The sequence below is a fragment of the Chiloscyllium plagiosum genome, unplaced genomic scaffold, assembly GCF_037043375.1.
Source record: "Chiloscyllium plagiosum isolate Xiang-an unplaced genomic scaffold, Cpla_swu_hap1 HiC_scaffold_23, whole genome shotgun sequence".
Taxonomy (NCBI): Eukaryota; Metazoa; Chordata; class Chondrichthyes; order Orectolobiformes; family Hemiscylliidae; genus Chiloscyllium; species Chiloscyllium plagiosum.
In genome coordinates, this window is record NW_028270161.1 from 24,229,792 (window position 1) to 24,252,625 (window position 22,834).

Genomic DNA, 22,834 nt, shown 5'->3' on the forward strand with positions numbered 1-22,834 from the left:
ATTGTGGCTATTAATTTGCTCCATTCAGGGAGCCCTGGCTGACAGATAAGAATAGGAATGTCAGACATCCTGTTCACCCTGAGAGATGGCTCAGGTCAGTGCCAGGATCAAGGCATCACATTGCATTAGAGCGAGCTACAAAACTGAGAAAAAAGCAGGTTAGTGCTCATCTATATGTAGTGAGAGGTGATACTGATGGTATCCTAATCAGACAAAAGATCACTAAGGAGGCAATTGCGTATGGCATATGGAAGCTATAGTATTCTAAGTCTAAATCAGACTCAGAAAAAGCATTGTTGTTGAGTAAGTGAAGTTTAATAAACAGACTAGTGACTAGGAGAGAGTGTTAATGGGCTTATTCATGATTTATACTGACTGACAGAAAATTATGAAGATACAAATTTAAAGGAAAATGTGATCTAAGACTGAATCACATGAGAGTCTTAGTTGAAACGGTCAGAATTCTTTGTATTTAAGAATATTCTTGACATTGTTAAAGGCAGTTGAGAATCAGAGATGAAGTCAGAGCAATTGGGTGCAGGCTAAAGGGTTAATGGGAAAATGGAAATAATATTGTTACATTATAATCGGGAATGATGGAAGATCATATACTACCAAGGGATTGTTCCCTTTAATAGTTTCTGGGCAGAGTTGATGTCTTCATCTGTACACAGTTAGTGTTTATGATGTTTAAAGAAAAGCATATATTTCAGTCTGACATCTGAAAGGTTTACCAACCTCCCACCCAGATCCAATGAAACTGTAGTAGTCTTTGAGAAAATCTCCATGCCGAGGTAGAGGGAATTGACAGTGAGAGAATCGACAGTGTGGGGGTCTGAAGGTACCCTTGAAGGAGGGGTACTCCTCCTCCTCTTGGCCAATGTGGAGTCTATAAAAAATTAGAACTACCATTTTCTAGGTCTCCCATGTGCAGGTAACTCACTTTTCTCAGCTTCAACTGGAACATTTGTAACTGCATGGGCTCAGAGCTACAATGGCAGGTAGGTTTCTATTACATTCCTGATGACCAATGAGACTGCTTAAACAAGGCTCCTGATCCTGCAGGGTTAGTGGACATCGAGTGGTCAATTGAATGTCAGTTACAATGACCAGAATGGTGGGTGGAAGTGGTTGGGAACTGACCAGGAATGTGCTGCCAAATCCTGCCACCACATTAAACCCCTGCACACACTTGTTCTGTTGGCACTGTGTGGGCTCAGAGATTATACATCCTCCTGTGATTCAAACACAGGCAGCTCCATGAGACAGCCACAGCACCCAGTGAAACACAAAACTTGTACTCTCTGTGTTTACAAAAAGCAGTTGACAAAATGTTTTGGTTCTCTTTTGAGAAGCTGTTCCAAGTGAAAATGGAGCAGCATTAAACTGACTGAACAGATAAGACATAGAAACTGAGTTAAGCCATTCAGCCCATCATTTTTGCTCTACCATTTGACCACAGCTGATATGTTTCTCAACCCCATTATGCTGCATTCTCCCCATAACCTCAATCCCTTGACCAATCAAAATCAAAGCAATCAACAGGTAAGTTCTGTCATAAGCTGTAAATGTTTGAGAATTTAAAGAGCTCAAAATTTGAGTTTAGAACTTCAATACCAAATGTTGAATGCAGTCGGTCTTTCAGTTTTATTTTGTAAATTAAGTACATGTGCATTTTGTAAGGTTCTGTAATTACATGTAAATTTTATATCTATTTAATCCTTTTCTTATTTTATACATTGTTTTTATTTAATGTTATTTACGGATTGGTGAAAACCCACAAGTGAATTGAAACTGTTCTTGCTGCACTTCACTTAACCATTCCATGATGACAGAGACACAAACAGACAGAGAAAGTAGGAGCTGAGGTAGGCATTTCAGCCTTTCGAGTCTGCTCTGTTATTCAATATGATCATGGACAGGGGTCATTTCACTCAGTACTGTATTCCCGCTTTCTCCCCATATCATTTGATCCTTTAAGCCATAAGAACTTTATGTATCTCCTTCTTGAAAATAATACATGTTTTTGGCGTCAACTGCTGTGTTGTGTCAAGTAATTCCATTGGTTCACTACTCACTGAGTGAAGAAATGTCCCCTCATCTCAGACCTAAATAGCCTACCCAGTATTCAGAAACAGTCACCCCTATTATTTCTCAGCTGCCATGCACTTGCCCACTCACTCAGCTTGTCTAAACCAGACTGAAACATCTCTGTAACACAACCTCCTCACAGTCTTTGTATCATCTGCAAACCTAGGAGATTGTACAGTACTCCAAATGTGGCCTTATCCACATCTCATGCAACCTCAACATTACATTCAAACTCCTATAGTCAATGGTCTGAACAATGAAGGCAAGTATGCTAAACACCTTCTTAACCACCCTGTCAGCCTCTGAAGCAAATTTCAAGGAATGATGTACCTGAATCCCTCTCTGTTCACCAACAGTACACAGGGCCTGACCATTAATTGTACAAGTCCTGCCCTTGTTGATTTTACCAAAATCAATACCTCGCATTTACCCAAATTAAACTCCACTGGGTCCTGGGGATTTATTATCTTTAATTCTATCAAGGTCCTGAACATTATTTCCCTCCAAGGACTGATTACCCTCAGTTCCTCTCTCTGACCCAGGTTCTATGTTCCCCAATAGTTTTGGTAAACTATTTGTGTCCTCTTTTGTGATAACCTTTTTAATGCACATACTGCCCACCTTCCATCTCAGTGCCACATATGGAGCAAGCTTCTGAAGCAAAATCTACCACCAGAATTTATTTGGATCAAGGATTAGAAGCATAAGATCTCACTGAGAAAACATTTGTGCCTGACATCATCTGTCAAATGGCAGGCTTCAACCTCCGAGGACCAAAATGATTCTTGATGGTGTAAAGGCCAGTTAGTACCTGAAAGGGTCAATTAAATCTCAAAATAAGCTCCATCTATCAGGATATAAAGGTTTCCTCCTGGGAGGAACAAACTATTCTCCACATATTCACCATTGTGCACACTGTACTTCAGTGATTGTTCTTAGTGTTAACAGCGTGTTACTCTTAAATTGATCCTGATGTTTCACAAGAAGCAATCATGAATTTCAGATGTAATGTAATTAGCTTTTAAGTAACAGGTAATAAATATATCCTATTAGAAAGGCCAAGGCTGTTTTTTACAAAGACATCATGTGGGCATCTTCCCCCACAGGTTATCAACAACTTAGACTAATCTCAGCAAGAAGAATTGGTGGCAGTAGTTCTACTCAAGACATTGCCAATAGTTCCAATTGAAGCCAACATATACCAGTTGGTAACAGAAATGTGCATCCAAAAATGTTTGGTGATCATTGTTGCAGATTTTGACCAGACGGTGCTAACCTGAAGAAATCATCAGTTTGATCCAAACTGCAACATCTAAGAAGTAATTCCCGTTGGAAAACCAGGAATATCTTTAACTATTCAACAGCTAAAAAATGTGCAGTGTTTGTCAGTTTCTTGCGATAATTGTTTAAAACATTAGAAAAATCTGTGAGACAAAACTTGTTAAATATTGTTTAAAAGCACACTAATTAACAAAATTGGGAGAACAGCAATATAAATCGACAAAGTGTGGAAAAATTGGAAGCAAAAGAGGAATTTATTTAAGTCAATGGGGAAACAAGTTTTAATTATTCAATTCAATCTTGCATGATTCATTCATGTCTCCACTCAGTCTTCTATACTCCAATAGGTACAGGTCCAACCTTCTCAACTATCCCTCCTAAGAAAATTCTTCATATCTGTGATATGAAACCTCTCTGGACCATGTTCAATGCCAATATGTCTCTGCATTATAAGAATATGCACTGATTGTGAGCAGTTTTCTGCTTGCTTCATTCCCACAATGGAGGTTTGTCATATGAGCAGAGATTGGGTTGACTGGGCCTGAATTCACTGAAGTCTAGAAAAATGTGAGGGGATCTCATTAGAACATAAACAGTTCTGACAGGACTGCTCAGACTGGATGCTGGGATGATGTTTCTTCTGGCCAGAGGCATCAGAAAAAGGAGTCACAGTCTCAGGGTATGTGAGAGGTTATTTCACACTGAGATGGGCAGAAATGTCATCACTCCACCCCAGAACACTGTGGAGTCCAAGTCACTGAATACATTAAGAAAGAAACTGACATACAACTGAAGCTGTCAAGGGGTATGGGGAGAGAATGGGAGAATGGTATTGAGACAGATGATCAAAAATGATCATATTGAAAGGCAGACCAAGTTCAATGGGCCGAATAGCTTACCCTTGCTCCTCGTGTTTACGTTCCTGAGTTCTTTCTAAGATAGTCATAATGGAACAAATGTCTTCCTTTCGCACTCTTTCTCTGATCCTCGGGGTTGAATCTTAAATTTGCTGCATGCCCCACACCCCCATCCTGTATTTATGTTAACTTCAGTAACACAACTGTCAAATTGGAACCACCTCCAGAGCAAACAATGACAATGAGGTTGGTATTCTCTGGGTCCAATACTGGTGCCTGCAACCATTAGTTAATCCTTAGGCAAAAGTGAGGACTGGAAATTAGAGTCGAAAGTGTGGTGCTGGAAAAGCACAGCCGGTCAGGCAGCATCCGAGGAACAGGAGATGAAGGGCTTTTGCTCGAAACATTGACTCTCCTGCTCCTCAGATGCTGCCTGGCCTCCTATGCTTTTCCAGCACCACTATTTTCTAAATGAGGAAAGACTTTGGAATTCCAAAAATAGTCTTCATCTGTATTCTTCCTAACAATGTGCATAACCTCATACTTGCCCACATTTTATTCCATCTGTAACTCAGTATTTTATTCCACTGATCTCAGTAAACGTGAAATAAGACCATAAGACATAGGAGTGGAAGTAAGGCCATTCGGCCCATCGAGTCCACTCCGCCATTCAATCATGGCTGATGTGCATTTCAGCTCCACTTATCAGCGTTCTCCCCGTAGCCCTTAATTCCTCTAGACAACAAGAATCTATCAATCTCGGCCTTGAAGACATTTAGCGTCCCGGCTTCCACAGCACTCCGTGGCAATGAATTCCACAGGCCCACCACTCTCTGGCTGAAGAAATGTCTCCGCATTTCTGTTCTGAAATGACCCCCTCTAATTCTAAGGCTGTGTCCACGGGTCCTAGTCTCCTCGTCTAACTGAAACAATTTCCTAACATCCACCTTTTCCAAGCCATGTATTATTTTGTACGTCTCTATTAAGTCTCCCCTTAATCTTCTAAACTCCAACGAATACAATCCCAGTATCCTCAGCCGTTCCTCATATGTTAGACCTGTCATTCCAGGGATCATCCGTGTGAATCTCCGCTGGACACGTTCCAGTGCCAGTAAGTCCTTCCTGAGGTGTGGGGACCAAAACTGGACACAGTACTCCAAATGGGGCCTAACCAGAGCTTTATAAAGTCTTAGTAGTACATTTGCTTTTATATTCCAACCCTCTTGAAATAAGAGACAACATTGCATTCGCTTTCTTAATCACGGACTCAACCTGCATGTTTACCTTTAGAGAATCCTCGACTAGCACTCCCAGATCCCTTTGTGCTTTGGCTTTATTAATTTTCTCACCATTTAGAAAGTAGTCTGTGCTTTTATTCTTTTTGCCAAAGTGCAAGACCTCGCACTTGCTCACGTTAAATTCCATCAGCCATTTCCTGGACCACTCTCCCAACCTGTCTAGATCCTTCTGTAGCCTCCCCACTTCCTCAGTACTACCTGCCTGTCCACCTAACTTTGTATCATCGGCAAACTTCGCTAGAATGCCCCCGGTTCCCTCATCCAAATCATTAATATATAATGTGAACAGCTACGGCCCCAGCACCGAACCCTGCGGGACACCGCTCGTCACCGGCTGCCATTCCGAAAAAGAACCTTTTATCCCAACTCTCTGCCTTCTGTTAGACAGCCAATCCTCAATCCATCCCAGCAGCTCACCTCGAACACCATGGGCCCTCACCTTGCTCAGCAGCCTCCCGTGTGGCACCTTATCAAAGGCCTTTTGAAAGTCTAGATAGACCACATCCACTGGGTTTCCCTGGTCTAACCTACTTGTTACCTCTTCAAAAAATTCCAACAGGTTTGTCAGGCATGACCTCCCTTTACTAAATCCATGTTGACTTGTTCTAATCAGACTCTGCTCTTCCAAGAATTTAGAAACCTCATCCTTAATGATGGATTCTAGAATTTTACCAACAACCGAGGTTAAGCTGATTGGCCTATAATTTTCCATCTTTTGCCTTGATCCTTTCTTGAACAAGGGGGTTACAACAGCCATCTTCCAAACATCCGGGACCTTTCCTGACTCCAGTGACTCTTGAAAGATCTCAACCAATGTCTCTGCTATTTCCTCAGCCACCTCTCTCAGAACTCTAGGGTGTATCCCATCGGGGCCAGGAGATTTATCAATTTTAAGACTTTTTAACTTTTCTAGCACTATCTCTTTCGTAATGGCAACCATACCCAACTCAGCCCCGTGACACCCTTTAATTTTTGGGATATTACTCATGTCTTCCACTGTGAATACTGACGCAAAGTACTTGTTAAGTTCTCCTGCTATTTCCTTATCTCCCATCATTAGGCTTCCTGCATCAGTTTGAAGTGGCCCAATGTCTACTTTTGCCTGTCATTTGTTTCTTATGTACTGAAAGAAACTTTTACTATTATTTCTAATATTACTGGCTAGCCTACCTTCATATTTGATCCTCTCCTTTCTTATTACACTCTTTGTTATCCTCTGTTTGCTTTTGTATCCTTCCCAACCTTCTGATTTCCCACTGTTCTTAGCCACTTTATAGGATCTCTCTTTTTCTTTAATACATTTCCTGACTTCCTTTGTCAGCCAAGGTTGTCTAATCCCTCCCCGGTTAATCTTTCTCTTCTTGGGAATGAACCTCTGTACAGTGTCCTCAATTATACCTGCAAACTCCTGCCATTTTTGCTCTACTGTCTTCCCGGTTAGCCTCTGCTTCCAGCCTATTTTAGTCAGTTCCTCTCTCATGCCCTCATAATTACCTTTATTCAACTGTAACACCATTACATCCGATTTTGCCTTCTCCCTTTCAAACTCCAGACTGAACTCTATCATATTATGGTCGCTACTTCCTCAGGGTTCCCTTACTTTAAGATCTTTTTCGAGTCTGGTTCATTGCAAAGCACTAGGTCCAGAATAGCCTGCTCTCTTGTGAGCTCCATGACAAGCTGTTCCAAAAAGCCATCCTGTAAGCATTCCATGAATTCCCTTTCTTTAGATCCACTAACAACATTATTTACCCAGTCCACCTGCATATTGAAGTCTCCCATGATCAATGTAACCTTGCCTTTCTGACATGCCTTCTCTATTTCCCGGTACATGTTGCGTCCCTGGTCCTGACCACTGTTAGGAGGTCTATACACAACTCCAATTATGTTTTTTTTGCCTTTGTGGTTCCTCAATTCCACCCACACAGACTCCACATCATCCGACGCTATGTCATTCAATACCATAGATTTAATTTTATTCTTAACTAACAAGGCAACCCCACCCCCTCTGCCCACCTCTGTCTTTTCGATAAGTTGAAAAACCATGGAGGTTTAACTGCCAGTCCTGACCCCCCTGTAACCAAGTCTCTGTGATGCCTACTACATCATAATCATTCACTATTATCTGTGCCATTAGTTCATCGGCTTTGTTATGAATGCTACGGGCATTCAGGTAAAGTGCCTTAATGCTAACTTCCTTATCATTAGAGATGTTGGAAGTCATATGTCCTAAGCTATCCTTGCTTTTTACTGCATTCTCTGTCTGCCTCAATTTTAAATCCGCCTGGAAACAAGCTATCCTGCTGCTTATCTTGCCATTTACCTCCATACTCCCTGGGGCTTTCACTTTCCCTTCCCCCCAACTCAGAAGTTTAAAGTCCTACTGACCACCCTATTTATCCTCTTCACTAGAACATTGGTACCTGATTGGTTCAGGTGGAGACCGTCCCAATGGTACAGATCCCCCCTGTTCCAAAACTGATGCCAATGCCCCATGAAGTGGAATCCCTCTTTCCCACACCAATCCCTTAGCCACGTGTTTACTTGCCTAATTTTCTTGTCCCTATGCCAATTGGCACGTGGCTCGGGCAGTAATCCGGAGATTATGACCCTTGAGGACCTGTGCTTCAATTTCCTGCCGAATGCTTCATAATGCCCAAACAGGTCCTCCACCCTAGTCTTGCCTATGTTGTTGGTACCAACGTGGACCACAACAACTGGATCCTCCCCCTCCCGCTCCAATATCCTTTCAAGCCGGTCGGAGATGTCTCGCACCCTGGCACCGGGCAGGCAACACACCATGCGAGACTCCCAATCCGGCTTGCAAAGGATACTATCTGTCCCCCTAATTATAGAATCCCCTATAACCACTACTTGCCTATTAGCTCCCCCCTCTTGAATGGCCTTCTGGACCATGGTGCCTTGATCAGTTGGCTCATCCTGTCCAGAGCCCTTTTCCTCATCCGAACAGGGAGCAAGAATCTCGTACCTGTTGGACAAGGTCAAGGGCTGAGGCTCCTCCACTCCTGAACTCCGGTTCCCCCTACCTGCCTCACTTACAGTCACACTCTTTTGTGCCTGATCACTAGCTGAATGTGAATTACTTAATCTCCCAGGTGTGACTGCCTCCTGAAACAAAGCATCCAGGTAACTCTCCCCCTCCCGGATGTGCCGCAGTGTTTGAAGCTCAGATTCCAGATCATCAACTCTGATCCGGAGTTCTTCCAGCAACCAACACTGCCGTTCACAATGGGATCAGCCAGCTCCCACATCATACAGCAACACCACATCACCTGCCCAGCCATCTCTGCTTAGTTAGTTAATTAGTTACTTTGGACAAGTATGAATTAGAATACCTTCTGATACCTCTCTGCTATAGTTTTTTTTTACCCTAAATAAGGACTTGATGTATACACACACAAAGAAAAACAAAGTAAATTTTTAACTAGTCCCTGGTAAAGAAATAAAAATCCTTACCTTAAAAGAAAAAGCAGAGTAGTTAAGAAGGTTAGAGGAGGAGGGTGGGTGGGAGATACTACAGGTGTAGAATCTCGGGTTTAGCCGCCTTCCTGACTTATATACTCACTTTTCCTTCCCAGCTGCCCCTCTACTTGCCCGCTGCCCGCTACAGGTAAGCAATTTTAAAACAAACTGTCTTACCTTTGCCGTAGTCTCCCGGGTTTGCTTTTACCTTCGACGCTGCTCCCACTCAAATCTAACCAGGTTGCAAATATGGCCAGTTATTTAGGGTCCAGGCTGTGTCAGGTTCGGAAATAAACTCAAACAAAAATACAAAGGTCGGTGATAAGCCTGTATAGATTATACAAAATCTCTCTCTGCATTTTGACATGAATGTGATGGGAAGAGCAAGCTGATAATCAAAAGCCATAGGCAACCAATTGTTTAATTAATCTAGTGAATTTGCAAACTTTGCTATCTAGAATAAAAAGAAACTCACACAAGGTTTTATCATTAAATAAAAAATAAATTTAAACACATTCATTTTTCAACACGTCAGAAATAGATTATAACTACTATTATGCAAATTAAATTACATCTAACTTGAACTTTGAACGCAAACTGCATCAATTATCATTTCAAGTTAAAGAATTACACACAACAATATTCATGAAATTCTGAACTAAAACTGGAGCTGCAATGTTCTGGACACTGATTCAGTTGCTTGGTTTCAATGTCTTTGATAAAATGGGAATTTTGGTGCAGCCAGTTATAAGGGTTAAATAAGACTTTAATATCTGAATATTTATTATTAGTTTTGGCTTAGTTTCCTTTATTTTTACTGATTTTTAAAATTCTGGTTTGTAATCAAGTGTGTAACCAAAATGATGTTGGAGAATGGTGACTTTGTACACTTTTCACTGTATTCCTATATTCCCATAATTGAGTACATGTGAGTTCTAATCAAATTGTAAATTTGTTTATTCCACCATCATTTCCTGGACTTGCCTCAGTCTGTGGTCAGGTGCTCATTGCAGCCATTGAGGTATATTTTTCTTCTTTTTTCAAAATTAATTTAGTCCAAGGAAGTCTCAGATGTTAAAATCAGGTGCTGGGAATTAAAATTTGATTATCCATGTTTACTACTCTCAAAACAAGGCACAAACCTGAAGCTTCATTGATTGCCAGTGTTTTACCACCTTTGAGGAACAAATCCAATAACTTACAATGGAGATTTCAGGGACTTAGCTCTGAATGATCTTCCTCAGTCACACCACACACTGACAAGTATTCTCATCACTCTGGATAAAGACACTTCTCTTGAATTCATTTTCTGATTTATTGGAGACGCTTATAATTTATGACACAATAGTAACCTATTAATTTCACATCAAATTTTCCTTTTTATTGCCTTCACCTGCTTCATCTTAGCCTTTCCTCTCTCATCCTCAAATTCTCACTCTCTATTTCTGGGAAGAGGCTGTCAACATCATATCGGACTCAAAACACCAACTTTCTGTCTTCACAGAAGCTGCCAGACCTGCTGAGTTTCTCCAGCACATTCTGTTTTTTATGTGAATGGCATATGTAGAATAAATCCTATCCATGCCCCTCATAATTTTGTAAACCTTTATAAGCTCAGCCTCCGACGCTCCAGGGAAAACTGCCGTAGCCTGTTCAGCCTCTCCCTATAGCTCAAATCCTCCAACCCTGGCAACATCCTTGTAAATCTTTTCTGAACCCTTTCAAGTCTCAAGGATCACTGTATGGACAGTGACTTCTGTGGCCCACATCTACAGCTATTAGTGTGTGACCTGTACCAGCTTCAGTGCATCATCATGGCACATCAGTAATGCACTTACAACATGCTTTTACACTTCAAGCTGTACTTTAGAATTCATGGATGCTTATCATTGCAATGCTGCTGCAAGGACACTTGTGCATAGGGACAGACACCCAGCTCACAGCCTGCCTTGCCTTGCTTTTTGGTAGTTTGACCCCTCCTCCAAATGTCAAGGTCACAGTTCCTCTGTCATGACTACCCTTTTAACTCTTTTGATGGACAATGGACCTTTAGATTCTGTCTATTTACTGAATATTTTCTGTCTAGAAGGGCCCAGGTATGCTGAGTGTGTCCCTCCCAGTGACAGCTCCTCAGTTTGAATTCCCACAAGGCTGAAGGTGGCAAGTAGGTTAGACCGGGGAAACCCAGTGGATGTGGTCTACCTAGACTTCCAAAAGGCCTTTGTTAAGGTGCCACATGGGAGGCTGCTGAGCAAGGTGAGGGCCCATGGTGTTCGAGGTGAGCTACTGGTATGGATTGAGGATTGGCTGTCTGACAGAAGGCAGAGAGTTGGGATAAAAGGTTCTTTTTCGGAATGGCAGCCGGTGACGAGCGGTGTCCCGCAGGGTTCAGTGTTGGGGCCGTAGCTGTTCATATTATATATTAATGATCTGGATGAAGGGACTAGGGGCATTCTAGCGAAGTTTGCCGATGATACAAAGTTAGGTGGACAGGCAGGTAGTACTGAGGAAGTGGGGAGGCTTCAGAAGGATCTAGACAGTTTGGAGGAGTGGTCCAGAAAATGGTTGATGGAATTCAATCTGAGCAAATGCGAGGTCTTGCACTTTGGGAAAAAGAATACAAGCATGGGTTACTTTCTAAACGGTGAGAAAATTCATAAAGCCAAAGTACAGAGGGATCTGGGAGTGCTAGTTGAGGATTCTCTAAAGGTAAACATGCAGGTTGAGTCTGTGATTAAGAAAGCGAATGCAATGTTGTCAATTATCTCAAGAGGGTTGGAATATAAAAGCACTGTTGTGCTACTGAGACTTTATAAAGCTCTGGTTCGGCCCCATTTGGAGTACTGTGTCCAGTTTTGGTCCCCACACCTCAGGAAGGACATACTGGCACTGGAGCATGTCCAGCGGAGATTCACACGGATGATCCCTGGAATGGTAGATCTAACATATGAAGAACGGCTGAGGATCCTGGGATTGTATTCATTGGAGTTTAGAAGATTAAGGGGAGATCTAATAGAAACTTAGAAGATAGTACATGGCTTGGAGAGGGTGGACGCTAGGAAATTGTTTCCGTTAGGCGAGGAGACTAGGACCCATGGACACAGCCTTAGAATTAGAGGGGGTAAATTCAGAACAGAAATGCGGAGACATTTCTTCAGCCAGAGAGTGGTGGGCCTGTGGAATTCATTGCCACAGAGTGCAGTGGAGGCTGGGACGCTAAATGTCTTCAAGGCAGAAATTGATAAATTCTTGATGTCACAAGGAATTAAGGGCTACGGGGAGAATGCGGGTAAGTGGAGTTGAAATGCCCATCAGCCATGATTGAATGGCGGAGTGGACTCGATGGGCCAAATGGCCTTACTTCCACTCCTATGTCTTATGGTCTTATGGTCTTAAGCAGAGGGGAGGTGAACCTAGAGCTGCTGGCCTCCTCTAGTGTGGCTGACAGGAGACTTGTGGGGATGGGGTTCTGGTCTTTATGTGTTTTCTTCTTTAGATTGATGGCGACTGCACCATCCTGAGTCCGTGTGAAGAAGGTGCACCTGCAGTGAGCTCAATGCCTCTGGTCCCCTTGTTGAGCATCAATGGATAAAGTGAAGGAGTGCAGGTCTGTGCGTAGATCCAGAAGACCTTGAGAGTGCTGGCACTAGCTCTCCACGGCAGATACCAACCTGTCCATGGAGACAGCAACACCCTCCCATGCCTGGGGCAGCAGTGTTCCAACTGCATTGCTACAGGCCTGGAGCCTTTGTGCCAGGTTACCCAGTGCTCCAGACAAACGTGTGCTGTGCTCCCGTGTCTGCTTGTGCAGCTCGATGATGATGCGTGTTCCAAACTGCTGACACCATGAAGCTCTCTCATCCCTGGGACTGAGCAGGAGCCTGGTCCCTGTCAATTCGCTAAATGCCTGTCACTTGGGACCCTGCGTCATCGCCAAGCTGTGGGGATGTGGCAGTCAGGTGCTCACCAGCAGCTGATCCTGACTCAAATCCAGTGAACCTTCCCACCAAGGTATCTGAGTTGCTGGGTGGGTACATGGGGCAGCTTTGCCAATGCTTCCTGTGAGAGATCCATATGGTCTTCCAAAGAGGTGGAAGGGAGGAGGTCTCATGGCTTGTGTGTGTTTGTTGCTGTGTGAATCCTGTTTGTTGCAATCTTCGTGCCCCATTGTAGCTTCCTATCCATCTCATTAGTCAATACTCTCTTGGGGAGAAGACAGTGGAGCTTTGGATCTATTTCTCATTGATTCATGGGATTGAGCATTGTGAGCACGGTCCCAATTTATTGCTGTTTAAGAAGCTGGTGGATGTGAGCCATCTTCCTGAATGGACACAGCTCACTACTTGCACCATGTTACATACGACCAAACTGTATCTGTGAGCACATTCCACAGACACCAGCCTTCCTCACCCACTTACACTGGCATCCAGTATTTGCCAACCCCCACAAATCCCCCAGGGACAGGCACCCAGCTCACAGATTGGACCAGGCTGCAGCTCAGGGCTATTTGCTTGCTTTATTTCTGCTTGCTCACTGAGCACCTACCTCGTTGCTTCATGTATCCTTGCATTCTCAGGCCATGCCATGCTGTACCTGACTGTGGGCAAATTGGTTATCAGTGCTGTCATATTGATGTGCCCTTTAGCACAAACACACGGACAGGCTGTTTTCAGGAAGGATTATTGGGTGGTGAGGTGAGGTTGGGAGGGTCGGGGGGAGGTGCGTGGTATAGGGGACACCTTGCTGTATGGCAAACTGAGATGGCAATCTAACACCTACAGCAGGTTCCAGCTACTTGCACAGCAACTGCACTAAACCTTTATTCAACCAAATGGCTTGGTCGGAAACTTGTCAGCACAGCCCTCAGTTCAATCAAGGGGATAGTGTGGCTGGACAGGCCACTCAAAATAATGAACTTATGATGGCAAATAACTAAGTTATCATTGAGTTACAAAAGATAGATAATGATCAAAGCATGCTGGGAAATGGGAGCCAGCCCTGACCAAAGTGACTGTGCTAATCAACATGTTGCAGAATCCAGACAGGCTGCAGCTGCCAACAGACAGTTTGCAAACAAGCCTGGTAGCTGCAGACCCTACAATACACACCTGAATTTGGGTTTGAATTGGGAAACGGAACGTCATCTGTGAGACGATCAGAACCATCGAGGCGTGCACCAAATACGGAGGCGCCTCACACCCTTACTTGGAGGAGGCTACGTGCATCTGGCACCTCCAGTGATGGACACCTCAGGACCACCATGCCATCAACGTGCTAACACCTGGTTGGGTCTGATCGATCAAAATGATCGAATCTGATTGATCTATTGGAGGGCATTCCACACCTTCCTAAAAAGGCCCATCAGAATTGTCGCAAACCCACACTCAAGGCAGTAGCTCAAGCAGTAACTGTAAAACAGTAAATCTAGAATAACCACTGAAAGAGAAGACATCTTGAAACCATGGAAAGAAGACCAGACGACATCACCGTAAGGAGCCTGGCCAAGTTCTTGTGTGGTGGTACATGGTTATCTAAAGCTAAGTGAAAGCATAAGATAGATTTATAGTGTTTACCATTAGTTTATAGTAAATTTGTTGTTTTATTTTTAATTATGTGAAATAAACGGATATTATTGTTTTACTATTATTAAGAGTCAATACAAGTTCTTTTGCTGAATATAAGAGTAAAACATACTGTGTAGCAAGCTCAACAAATTGGTGACCCAGACGGGACCTTGATAAGAAATGACTTCATCGCTCCGAGATTGAATCCCGTGGCACCTAATATTCCTTGAGATTCTGCCTGAGCAGGTTGTTAAGAGGACAGCTATCCCACAAAAAGGCCAGGAATTCATCTGAAGAATAAAAGGTCAGAACTGAACTGTTCTTCATACGATAAAGGCAACAGGTGTTTACTTCGGGTGTGTGTGTGAGATAGATAAGGTAAAACACCGAAAGTCAGTAGAGAGCCGGTGGGAATACGAACATAGCGAAAGCCGTACCCTCAGTCTGATCCACCCCCTACACCCCGTAGTTTAATTGGGAATGGCAGAGTCATAGAGTCATAGCAATGTACAGCACGGAAACTGACCCTTCGGTCCAAGTCATCCATGCCGACCAGATATCCCAACCCAATCTAGTCCAAGTGCAGCACTTGGCCCATATCCCTCCAAACCTTTCTTATTCATATACCTATTCAGATGCCTTTTAAATGTTGTAAATGTACCAGCCTCCACTACTTCCTCTGGCAGCTCATTCCATATTTGCACCACCCTCTGTGTAAAACGTTGCCCCTGAGGTCCCTTTTAAATTTTTCCCCTCTCACCATAAACCTATGCCCTCTAGGTCTGGACTCCCCCACCCAGGTGAATGACAGTCTGTTACAGCAAGGAGTGCTGCTCCCTATAGCCTCCATTAATAATGCTCCGATTTGGCCGGTCAGGACATCAGAGTGCCTCTCGGAAATGTTAACAACAGAGAAAGGTGCTGGAGTAGAGGATTGTCCCAGAGGGGAAACAAAACTGAGGGGCAGTATATCAATAAGAAGAAGTGACCCAAATGGGCAGAATGTTGTTGCTTTGATAAAACGGGACAAGGATCCCTCGGGTAGAAGTATTGCAAAGAGTTTAGGAGAACTCAAAGGAAATGGGCTTCCAAATTTGAAAAGGTGACAATGCGCAGTTATTAGGAAGAGAGATTAAAGGAGTTAAAAACTGCCAGTAAGGAACTAGAGGATGCAAAAAATGGAAATTGCAGAATTAAAGCTGAAAACACAGCTCAAATACACTAACCCATTAATGGTGGCACTGCTGGCAGAGATCGCGAGAAAGGTTCCCGAATTTGAATCATCATCTGACCCTTTTACATTCTTTGGTCGGGTCAGGCAGCAGAAAGTCTTATACTGGCTGGATGAGAGAGAGAAGGTGAAACTCATTGTGATATGTTTAAGCCAGTCAGTACAGTCCGTGATCCCAGCCCCACTACATGTAGAGGAGGGACCCCTTGCGAACTTGAAAACGCCGATCCTGACTGCATTTGGCTATAATAAGGGAGACCCTGTAGATAGATTAAACAAGTACAGACAAAAGAAGGGGAACACCCAACTGCCTTTGCTGTTCGCTTTGGGTACACTTTACAGAAGTTAACATAGACTTAAACAAGGGTCAGTTATCCGAGGCTCACTCACCTAAGTGGGCTAGGAGTCAAGTTTCCCATGCCAACGAGGAGAGCGGGGAGACCTGTGTGAACTTTGATCCCACAGAGCTAAGCCACAATGAGACATGGATTCTGAGGAGAATGTCCCATGTATGGGAGATAGAAGCTTATGAATTGAACTGGAGCAAAATAGAGAAAAGAAGGAAAAGGCTTCCTTTCCGAACATCCAACCAGGGTCTGGTGTGGAGGCATGAGCAAACAGTGGGGAGCTCTTACCAGAGAAACCCAGCCCCATCTTACACAGCCACAAGGGGAGGTAGAGAGACACAGCAGGAAAACATTTGGCAGCCAGTGCAGTGCCACCACTGCAGAAGCACAGGACACTATGCATCAGAATGTAGAGTCCCATGTGGGGCCGCACTCACAGCCATTGGGACCACCGACCGCAGCGGCACCCAGGGGTGATAGAGAGAATCACCAACCCCCATTAGAAGGCCCTACTTAGAGGCACTGGTCCAGGCTGTGGGCACTAGCCAACCCATTTAACCTCACTCCCCCCCTGACCTATGTGGCATCGTCATGACGATGCCAGGTTTCTGCCTCCCCAGTTTGGGTCTGCAACACAAAGTGGGATCGTGTGGTAGACACTAGTCAATGACAAGGTAGGAGGCCATCCTATCAAATTCCTTTGGGATACTGCAAGTTCAAGCACAACCCTGAACACTCTAGATTTAATCATATATCTTGGCAGACCACAGGCACTGTTGTTTTAAGTGTGTTTCCTCTCCATGTACAGGAAGAGTACATGCCTGAACAGACAGAATTTAAACTAGGCAACATTACATGCCAACACCCTGTTATTTCAATTGACCTTCCCCCAGGTGCAGAACACATCCTCAGGGTTGATTACATGACTAAATGCAAACTTGCTTGCAATACAGTGAATGCCTGCATTTGGCATTCTAATTTTTTAGATTAAAATCAATCTAAACATCATGGCATAGACAGAGAACACAGGGGGCTAAGGCTCTCTGCCTTTATTCCTGATGAAGGGCTTTTGCCCGAAACGTCGATTTGCCTGTCCTCGGATGCTGCCTGAATTGCTGTGCTCTTCCAGCACCACTGATCCAGAACCTTCAACATATTGTCTAGCTATCACCGTAGTTAACAGCTAACCTGACAATGCAACTTTTTTGAAAAAGGTTTTGTGATTTACACAGGAAAGAAGTGAAACTATCATGGTATTCAAACAGATGAAAGACTTAACTGACAATCAATTTTTCAATTTTTTTTAGATTAGATTACTTACAGTGTGGAAACAGGCCCTTCAGCCCAACAAGTCCACACCGACGCGTAACCCACCCAGACCCATTCCCCTACATTTATCCCTTCACCTAACACTACTGGCAATTTTTAGCATGGCCAATTCACCTAACCTGCACATTTTTGAATTGTGGGAGGAAACCAGAGCACCCAGAGGAAACCCATACAGAGAATGTGCAAACTCCACACAGACAGTTGCCTGAGGCGGGAATTGAACCTGGGTCTCTGGTGCTGTGAGGCAGCAGTGCTAACCACTGTGCCACCGTGCTGCCCACTTTTGTAGCCTACTGCACCTGGTATTCCCAGGCAGTGTCCCATCCAAGTACTAACCAGGCCTGAGTCTGCTTAGTTTCCGAGATCAGGCGTTTTCAGACTAGAATGGCCATAGGCACAGGCGTAGGTAATTTCAGTTACATCACACGGTAAATCTTGGCTATAAATTCTGTGTGTTAGGATTGAGCGCTCCACTCTCACCTGATGAAGGAGCAACACTCTGAAAGCTCGTCTGCTTCCAATTAAATCTGTTGGACTATAACCGATGTTGTGTGATTTTTAACTTTGCGTATGGCAGCTGTCTACAGTTAGCAATGTCCCACCCATCATTTCAGCAGGCAGTTATGCTATCCAAATCAGCACAATAGGGGAATTTTGGATTAATCCCCTAACAATGACCAAGGATCCAGCTATGAGAGAGGTAACTGTGAAACACAAAGGGGTATTCACCCAGCACAAACATGATTGTGGGTCTATCCCTAAAGAGGTGATAATTGAGAGGCCCAACCCAAAACCACAAAGACAATACGGTTTCTCAGACAGGCAAAGAGGGAGGTGGCTAAGGTGAATGGCAGTCTGTTACAGCAAGGAGTGCTGCTACTTATAGCCTCCACTAATAATGCTCGGATTTGGCGGGTCAGGAAACCAGATGGGTCATGGTTTAACCATCGATTAACGAGAACTTAATAAAGTTACCCAACTCACCACACCAACAGTTGCCACCAGCCCTGCCACAATAATGAAACAGGCCCCGCAAGCAAAGGCCTTCACAGTTTTTGATATCAGTAATGGTTTTTGATCCATACCCTTGAATTAGTCCTGCCAGTAAAAATTCACCTTTACCTTCCAGGAGCAATAATACATTTGAACTTGTCTACCCCAAAAGTTTCATAACTCATCCTCGACTGTTAGCTAAAGGATTAGAAATGTTCTCTCAGCCTGACTGACTTGTACAATATGTGAATGACCAACTTCTATAAGCAGAAACAAAGGAGGAGCACAGTCATCTCTTAGATGAGTTACTCGATCTGTTACACAGGCTAGGATGCAAAATAAAACTGAAAAGGTACAAATTCTACAGCCGAGGGTTACATACTTGGGAACAACAGTCACCAATGGGAAAAGGGAGATAGGCCAAAAATGAGTAGAGACCAGAGGACAACTCCCACTGCCCCAAGATGTCAGTGTAATTTGTTCTTTCCTCGGGTTAGTGGGATAATGCAGGAACCACATTGTTGGGCTCGCTACCAAAGTAACCCCACTCTCAGAGTTGCTGCCTGGAATTGGACATCTCAACACACAGAGGCAATAACTGATTTAAAATACGCCCTCGCAACAGCACCCACCTTCCTAGTTCCGAGCCCTGACCTGCCATATACCTTAGAAGTTGCAGCCACAGACTGGACGATAGCTGCTGTTCTACTACAAGACCAGCATGGGTAGGCAAAGCCCAGTAGCCCACACCTCCAGGGTCCTACAGCCCATGGAACAAGAGTTTTCCACGTGTAAACAACACCTCCTCACAATCTATTGGACAGTCCAGCACTGCGACTATATCATTGGCTTAAACCCACTGACCATACTGACTGAATACACCCCAATGCAGCTCCTGCTGGACAGCTGAATCAAAGACGGCTCAGTGAACCAGATTCGAGCCACATGGTGGACTCGACGATTTCAAGGTCGGGACATCACAGTCAAACTTACCAAGGTGTCCACCTTCCTAGCTAATAACCTAAATTATGGAGGAGATCCACTTGACTGCTAGATCATAGCCACTAAACACTCTACTGGTCCTTTTATACCTAACAGCAGGAAAAACAGTCAGGGATGGGACAGGAGGATAACCAAGCAGAAACAGCTGTCAGAATTTATGCAGATAGATCATTCACAGTAGAATATGGCAGTCAGATCCCCGGCTGTGGGATATATATGAGCAACACTCAAGGACAGTTGAACTCGCCTTAAAATTATCCAGCCACCTAAGTGCCCAGGTTGCAGAACTAGCAGCTCTGGCCAATGTAGTCAGTCACCCCAATCTGTTCCCTCCACCCGCAGATATATTTTCTCATAGCATGTATGTGTGCAACAGCCTGATTAAATTCTTACCACTCTGGGAAACTAGAGGTTTTATTTCAGCTGATGGAAAACCACTACCATCAACTCCCTTATTAAAACACAGGCTGCCAGTGGAAGGAAATACGGCATAAGTAAAGTTTGAAGCCAGCACAAACCATTCCAGAAGGTAATGGCAGAGCAGGTGAATTAGCCAAAAGAAGGGCTCAGTAGGAGAATTCTGGCAGCCACCCAGAGATGAGCAAGCCAATGCAGTCACTGTCAGTCAGACAAACATAAAGGATCTTAGGCAGGCACAAAACCACAATGATTCCTGAAAACAAATTATGGGAGTAGTCTTTCCAGATGCCTGTGCTAAATGGAAGGATTCGCCACAATACGGGATGGGTTCTAAAAGTGGAGTGGATGTAGTCCCAGTGCAGGGAAGGAACCAGATTATATATCAATTCCATGATGGGTATTGGCACCAGGGAAGAGGCCACTACATAATGATTGAAGGAACTGTGTTGATGGCTTGTACTAGACAAAGATATAACACATACATAGAGAACTGTCTGTGTGAGCCCAGAACAATCTGGATTGGTACGCCCAGAAGGGAGAACTAAGGCAGACATCCAGTGGAAGGGCCCTGGATAAACCTCCAAATTGACTATATAGGCTCCCTGCCACCATGTAAAATAGATACACCTACATCCCAGTCCTCAAAGATACTTTTACAAAATGGGCCATGGCTTTTCCCGTTAGGGTCAATACAGCCAGAGCAACTGCACTGATCCAAACACAATAGGTGTTCACAAGATAGGGTCTACCCCGCAGTATTGAGTCAGATAAGGAAACCCATTTCACCGGCCGAGTCATGCAAAATGTGATGACTATGCTTGGTATCAAACAGAAATTCCACATTGTATACCACCCTCAATCCAGTGGGATTGTGGAAAGGATGAACCGCACCCTAAAGGGGATAATTAGGAAGATGGTGCAACAGACCAATAAAACCTGGGACACGGTACTTCCGTTTGTCCTCTTGATGGTATGCAACACCATCTCCCGATCCACAGGGTATACCTCCCCCATACCCTCATGACCGGCCGACCCATGAGAGGGGTTGACTACCTGTTCAGCCTTGACCTCACAGAACCAGCCGTCACTGCCCTCACCCACGAGAAAGCGGTGCAGCAACTTACTGCGAATAACAAAACCACTCAGTTAGCAGTAGCTGTCAGGCGAGGGACAAAAAAGAAAGTATGTCAGGCTTACTTCAATCGCAGGGTTAATCCTGTTAAATACCCCATAGGGCAGCAGGTAATGTGACACATCTATTACCCTAGCTCTTTCCTTTCCCCTAAATATTCGGCTCCTGACATGGTCGTGGATAAAACTAGCCCCGCGATCTACAAGGTTCTACTAGGTATGGGAAAAACTGGCTTTTTCCACATAAACCAGTTCAAAGTCTTTGGTACACAGCACAGCAAGGTGGATGACACTGCCCTAGAACAAAGAACAACACCAAGAATATATCCCCCCCACCCCCAACCTCGATATATCCTCAGACTGCCCCGAACAAAATGATACACTTCCATCACTGACACCAGCAGCAGGTTCCACGAACACTTTAAGTGACCTAATGGGAGAGTATCCGACAGATTGCAGTCGCTCGCTACTCACTAACCACCACGTCATGACATGAATCCTTGAGAATCCTCTGACAGAGGGGCTAACCGAGCATTCCCGACTTGCGATATGCCCTAACGGCATCCCTGCAACAGGAACATGTGACACCACAAGACTTCTAGTACAAACTAAATGGCTAAACGAGCTCAGACTCCCGTATGGTAATTGCAGATGTTTCCAATAAGGGGGCATGACAGAACACAAAAGATGGGAACTGGGAGAATTCAATATGGCCAGGCCCACAGACAGAGGATTCAGAACACACTGATGGCTCTCTGTTGAGTGCTTATTTGACACATGCACGCATTCACTAATCCAGGTGATGAAACAGCTCCTGACAGCCACCTAAGGCAAGGTGCAACTGTTTCTGATGGTCCGAACTTGCACGCACCTCACACGTCTTCCAACTCTTATTCCTGTGCACGCTGACAGGATTAGCCAGGTTACAACTCTTCGGGTTTCCCTCACTTTCCTCTTCATTTATGTTAAATGATCATTGTCGCCTTCATCTTCAGTTAATTTGAAATTGTGGATCTCTTGAGATCATCTTCTTATGGAAATCATTGGTCTCTTGTGGTCATCTTCATCTTCACTAATATTTAAATCATAGGTCATGCTGACTGCCTCATGCTGACCATGTTATGGTCAGGTCGTTAAAACGATCCTCACCCTTAGCACTAGAAACCGAGGTTGGAGCCTAAAAGGCTTCTAAAACCCTGACATAACATTTCACATTGGGTTCCCATTCCAATGGTTTTTTTTGTTATTTGTTTTTGAAAAAAATAGCAGGAAGGTTAGGGCACATGCATCATAGGCATTACATTAGTTCAAAACTATTCTGCTATTAAACAAGGATAACAACAGAAACAACCCTGATCTCTCTCCAGGATAACCATAACCACACGGAAGGCAATCAAGATATACCTCATCGAGATTGTCATCGGGAACAACACCCATGAGACACCAAACTCCAGGATCTATGTCTGGAGACCTCACTCAGTGTACCGTCTCCCCAAGCTTATCGAAACATTGTAAATATTTGACTAGGCCGAGGGAATCTTAGTAACCATTGTGTATGAAATGGTCCGTAATATTTGTTCAATTTTTTATTATGACTTTTTCTTTTGTGATTTTATAACGTTTGTTGGAATGTTCCATTTCTCATTATGAATTTTTTTGCATTTGGCCATTTCTCGAATTATAATATATTCCCTGGTTTTATAATGTTTGTTCAATTTTCAAGTTTTCATTAATTTTTTTTGTTTTTTGTAGTTTTATAGCGTGTTTCATTTTTTTCATTTTTCGTCATTAATTTGTTTAGCATTTG

At 43.8% G+C, this 22,834-nt stretch overlaps 1 pseudogene; it reads right to left on the reverse strand.

Moving 5' to 3' along the window:
* Positions 1 to 17,768: 17,768 nt before the first annotated feature.
* LOC122546246 (5S ribosomal RNA) lies at positions 17,769 to 17,877 on the reverse strand (annotated as a pseudogene).
* Between the last annotated feature and the right edge of the window lie 4,957 nt (positions 17,878 to 22,834).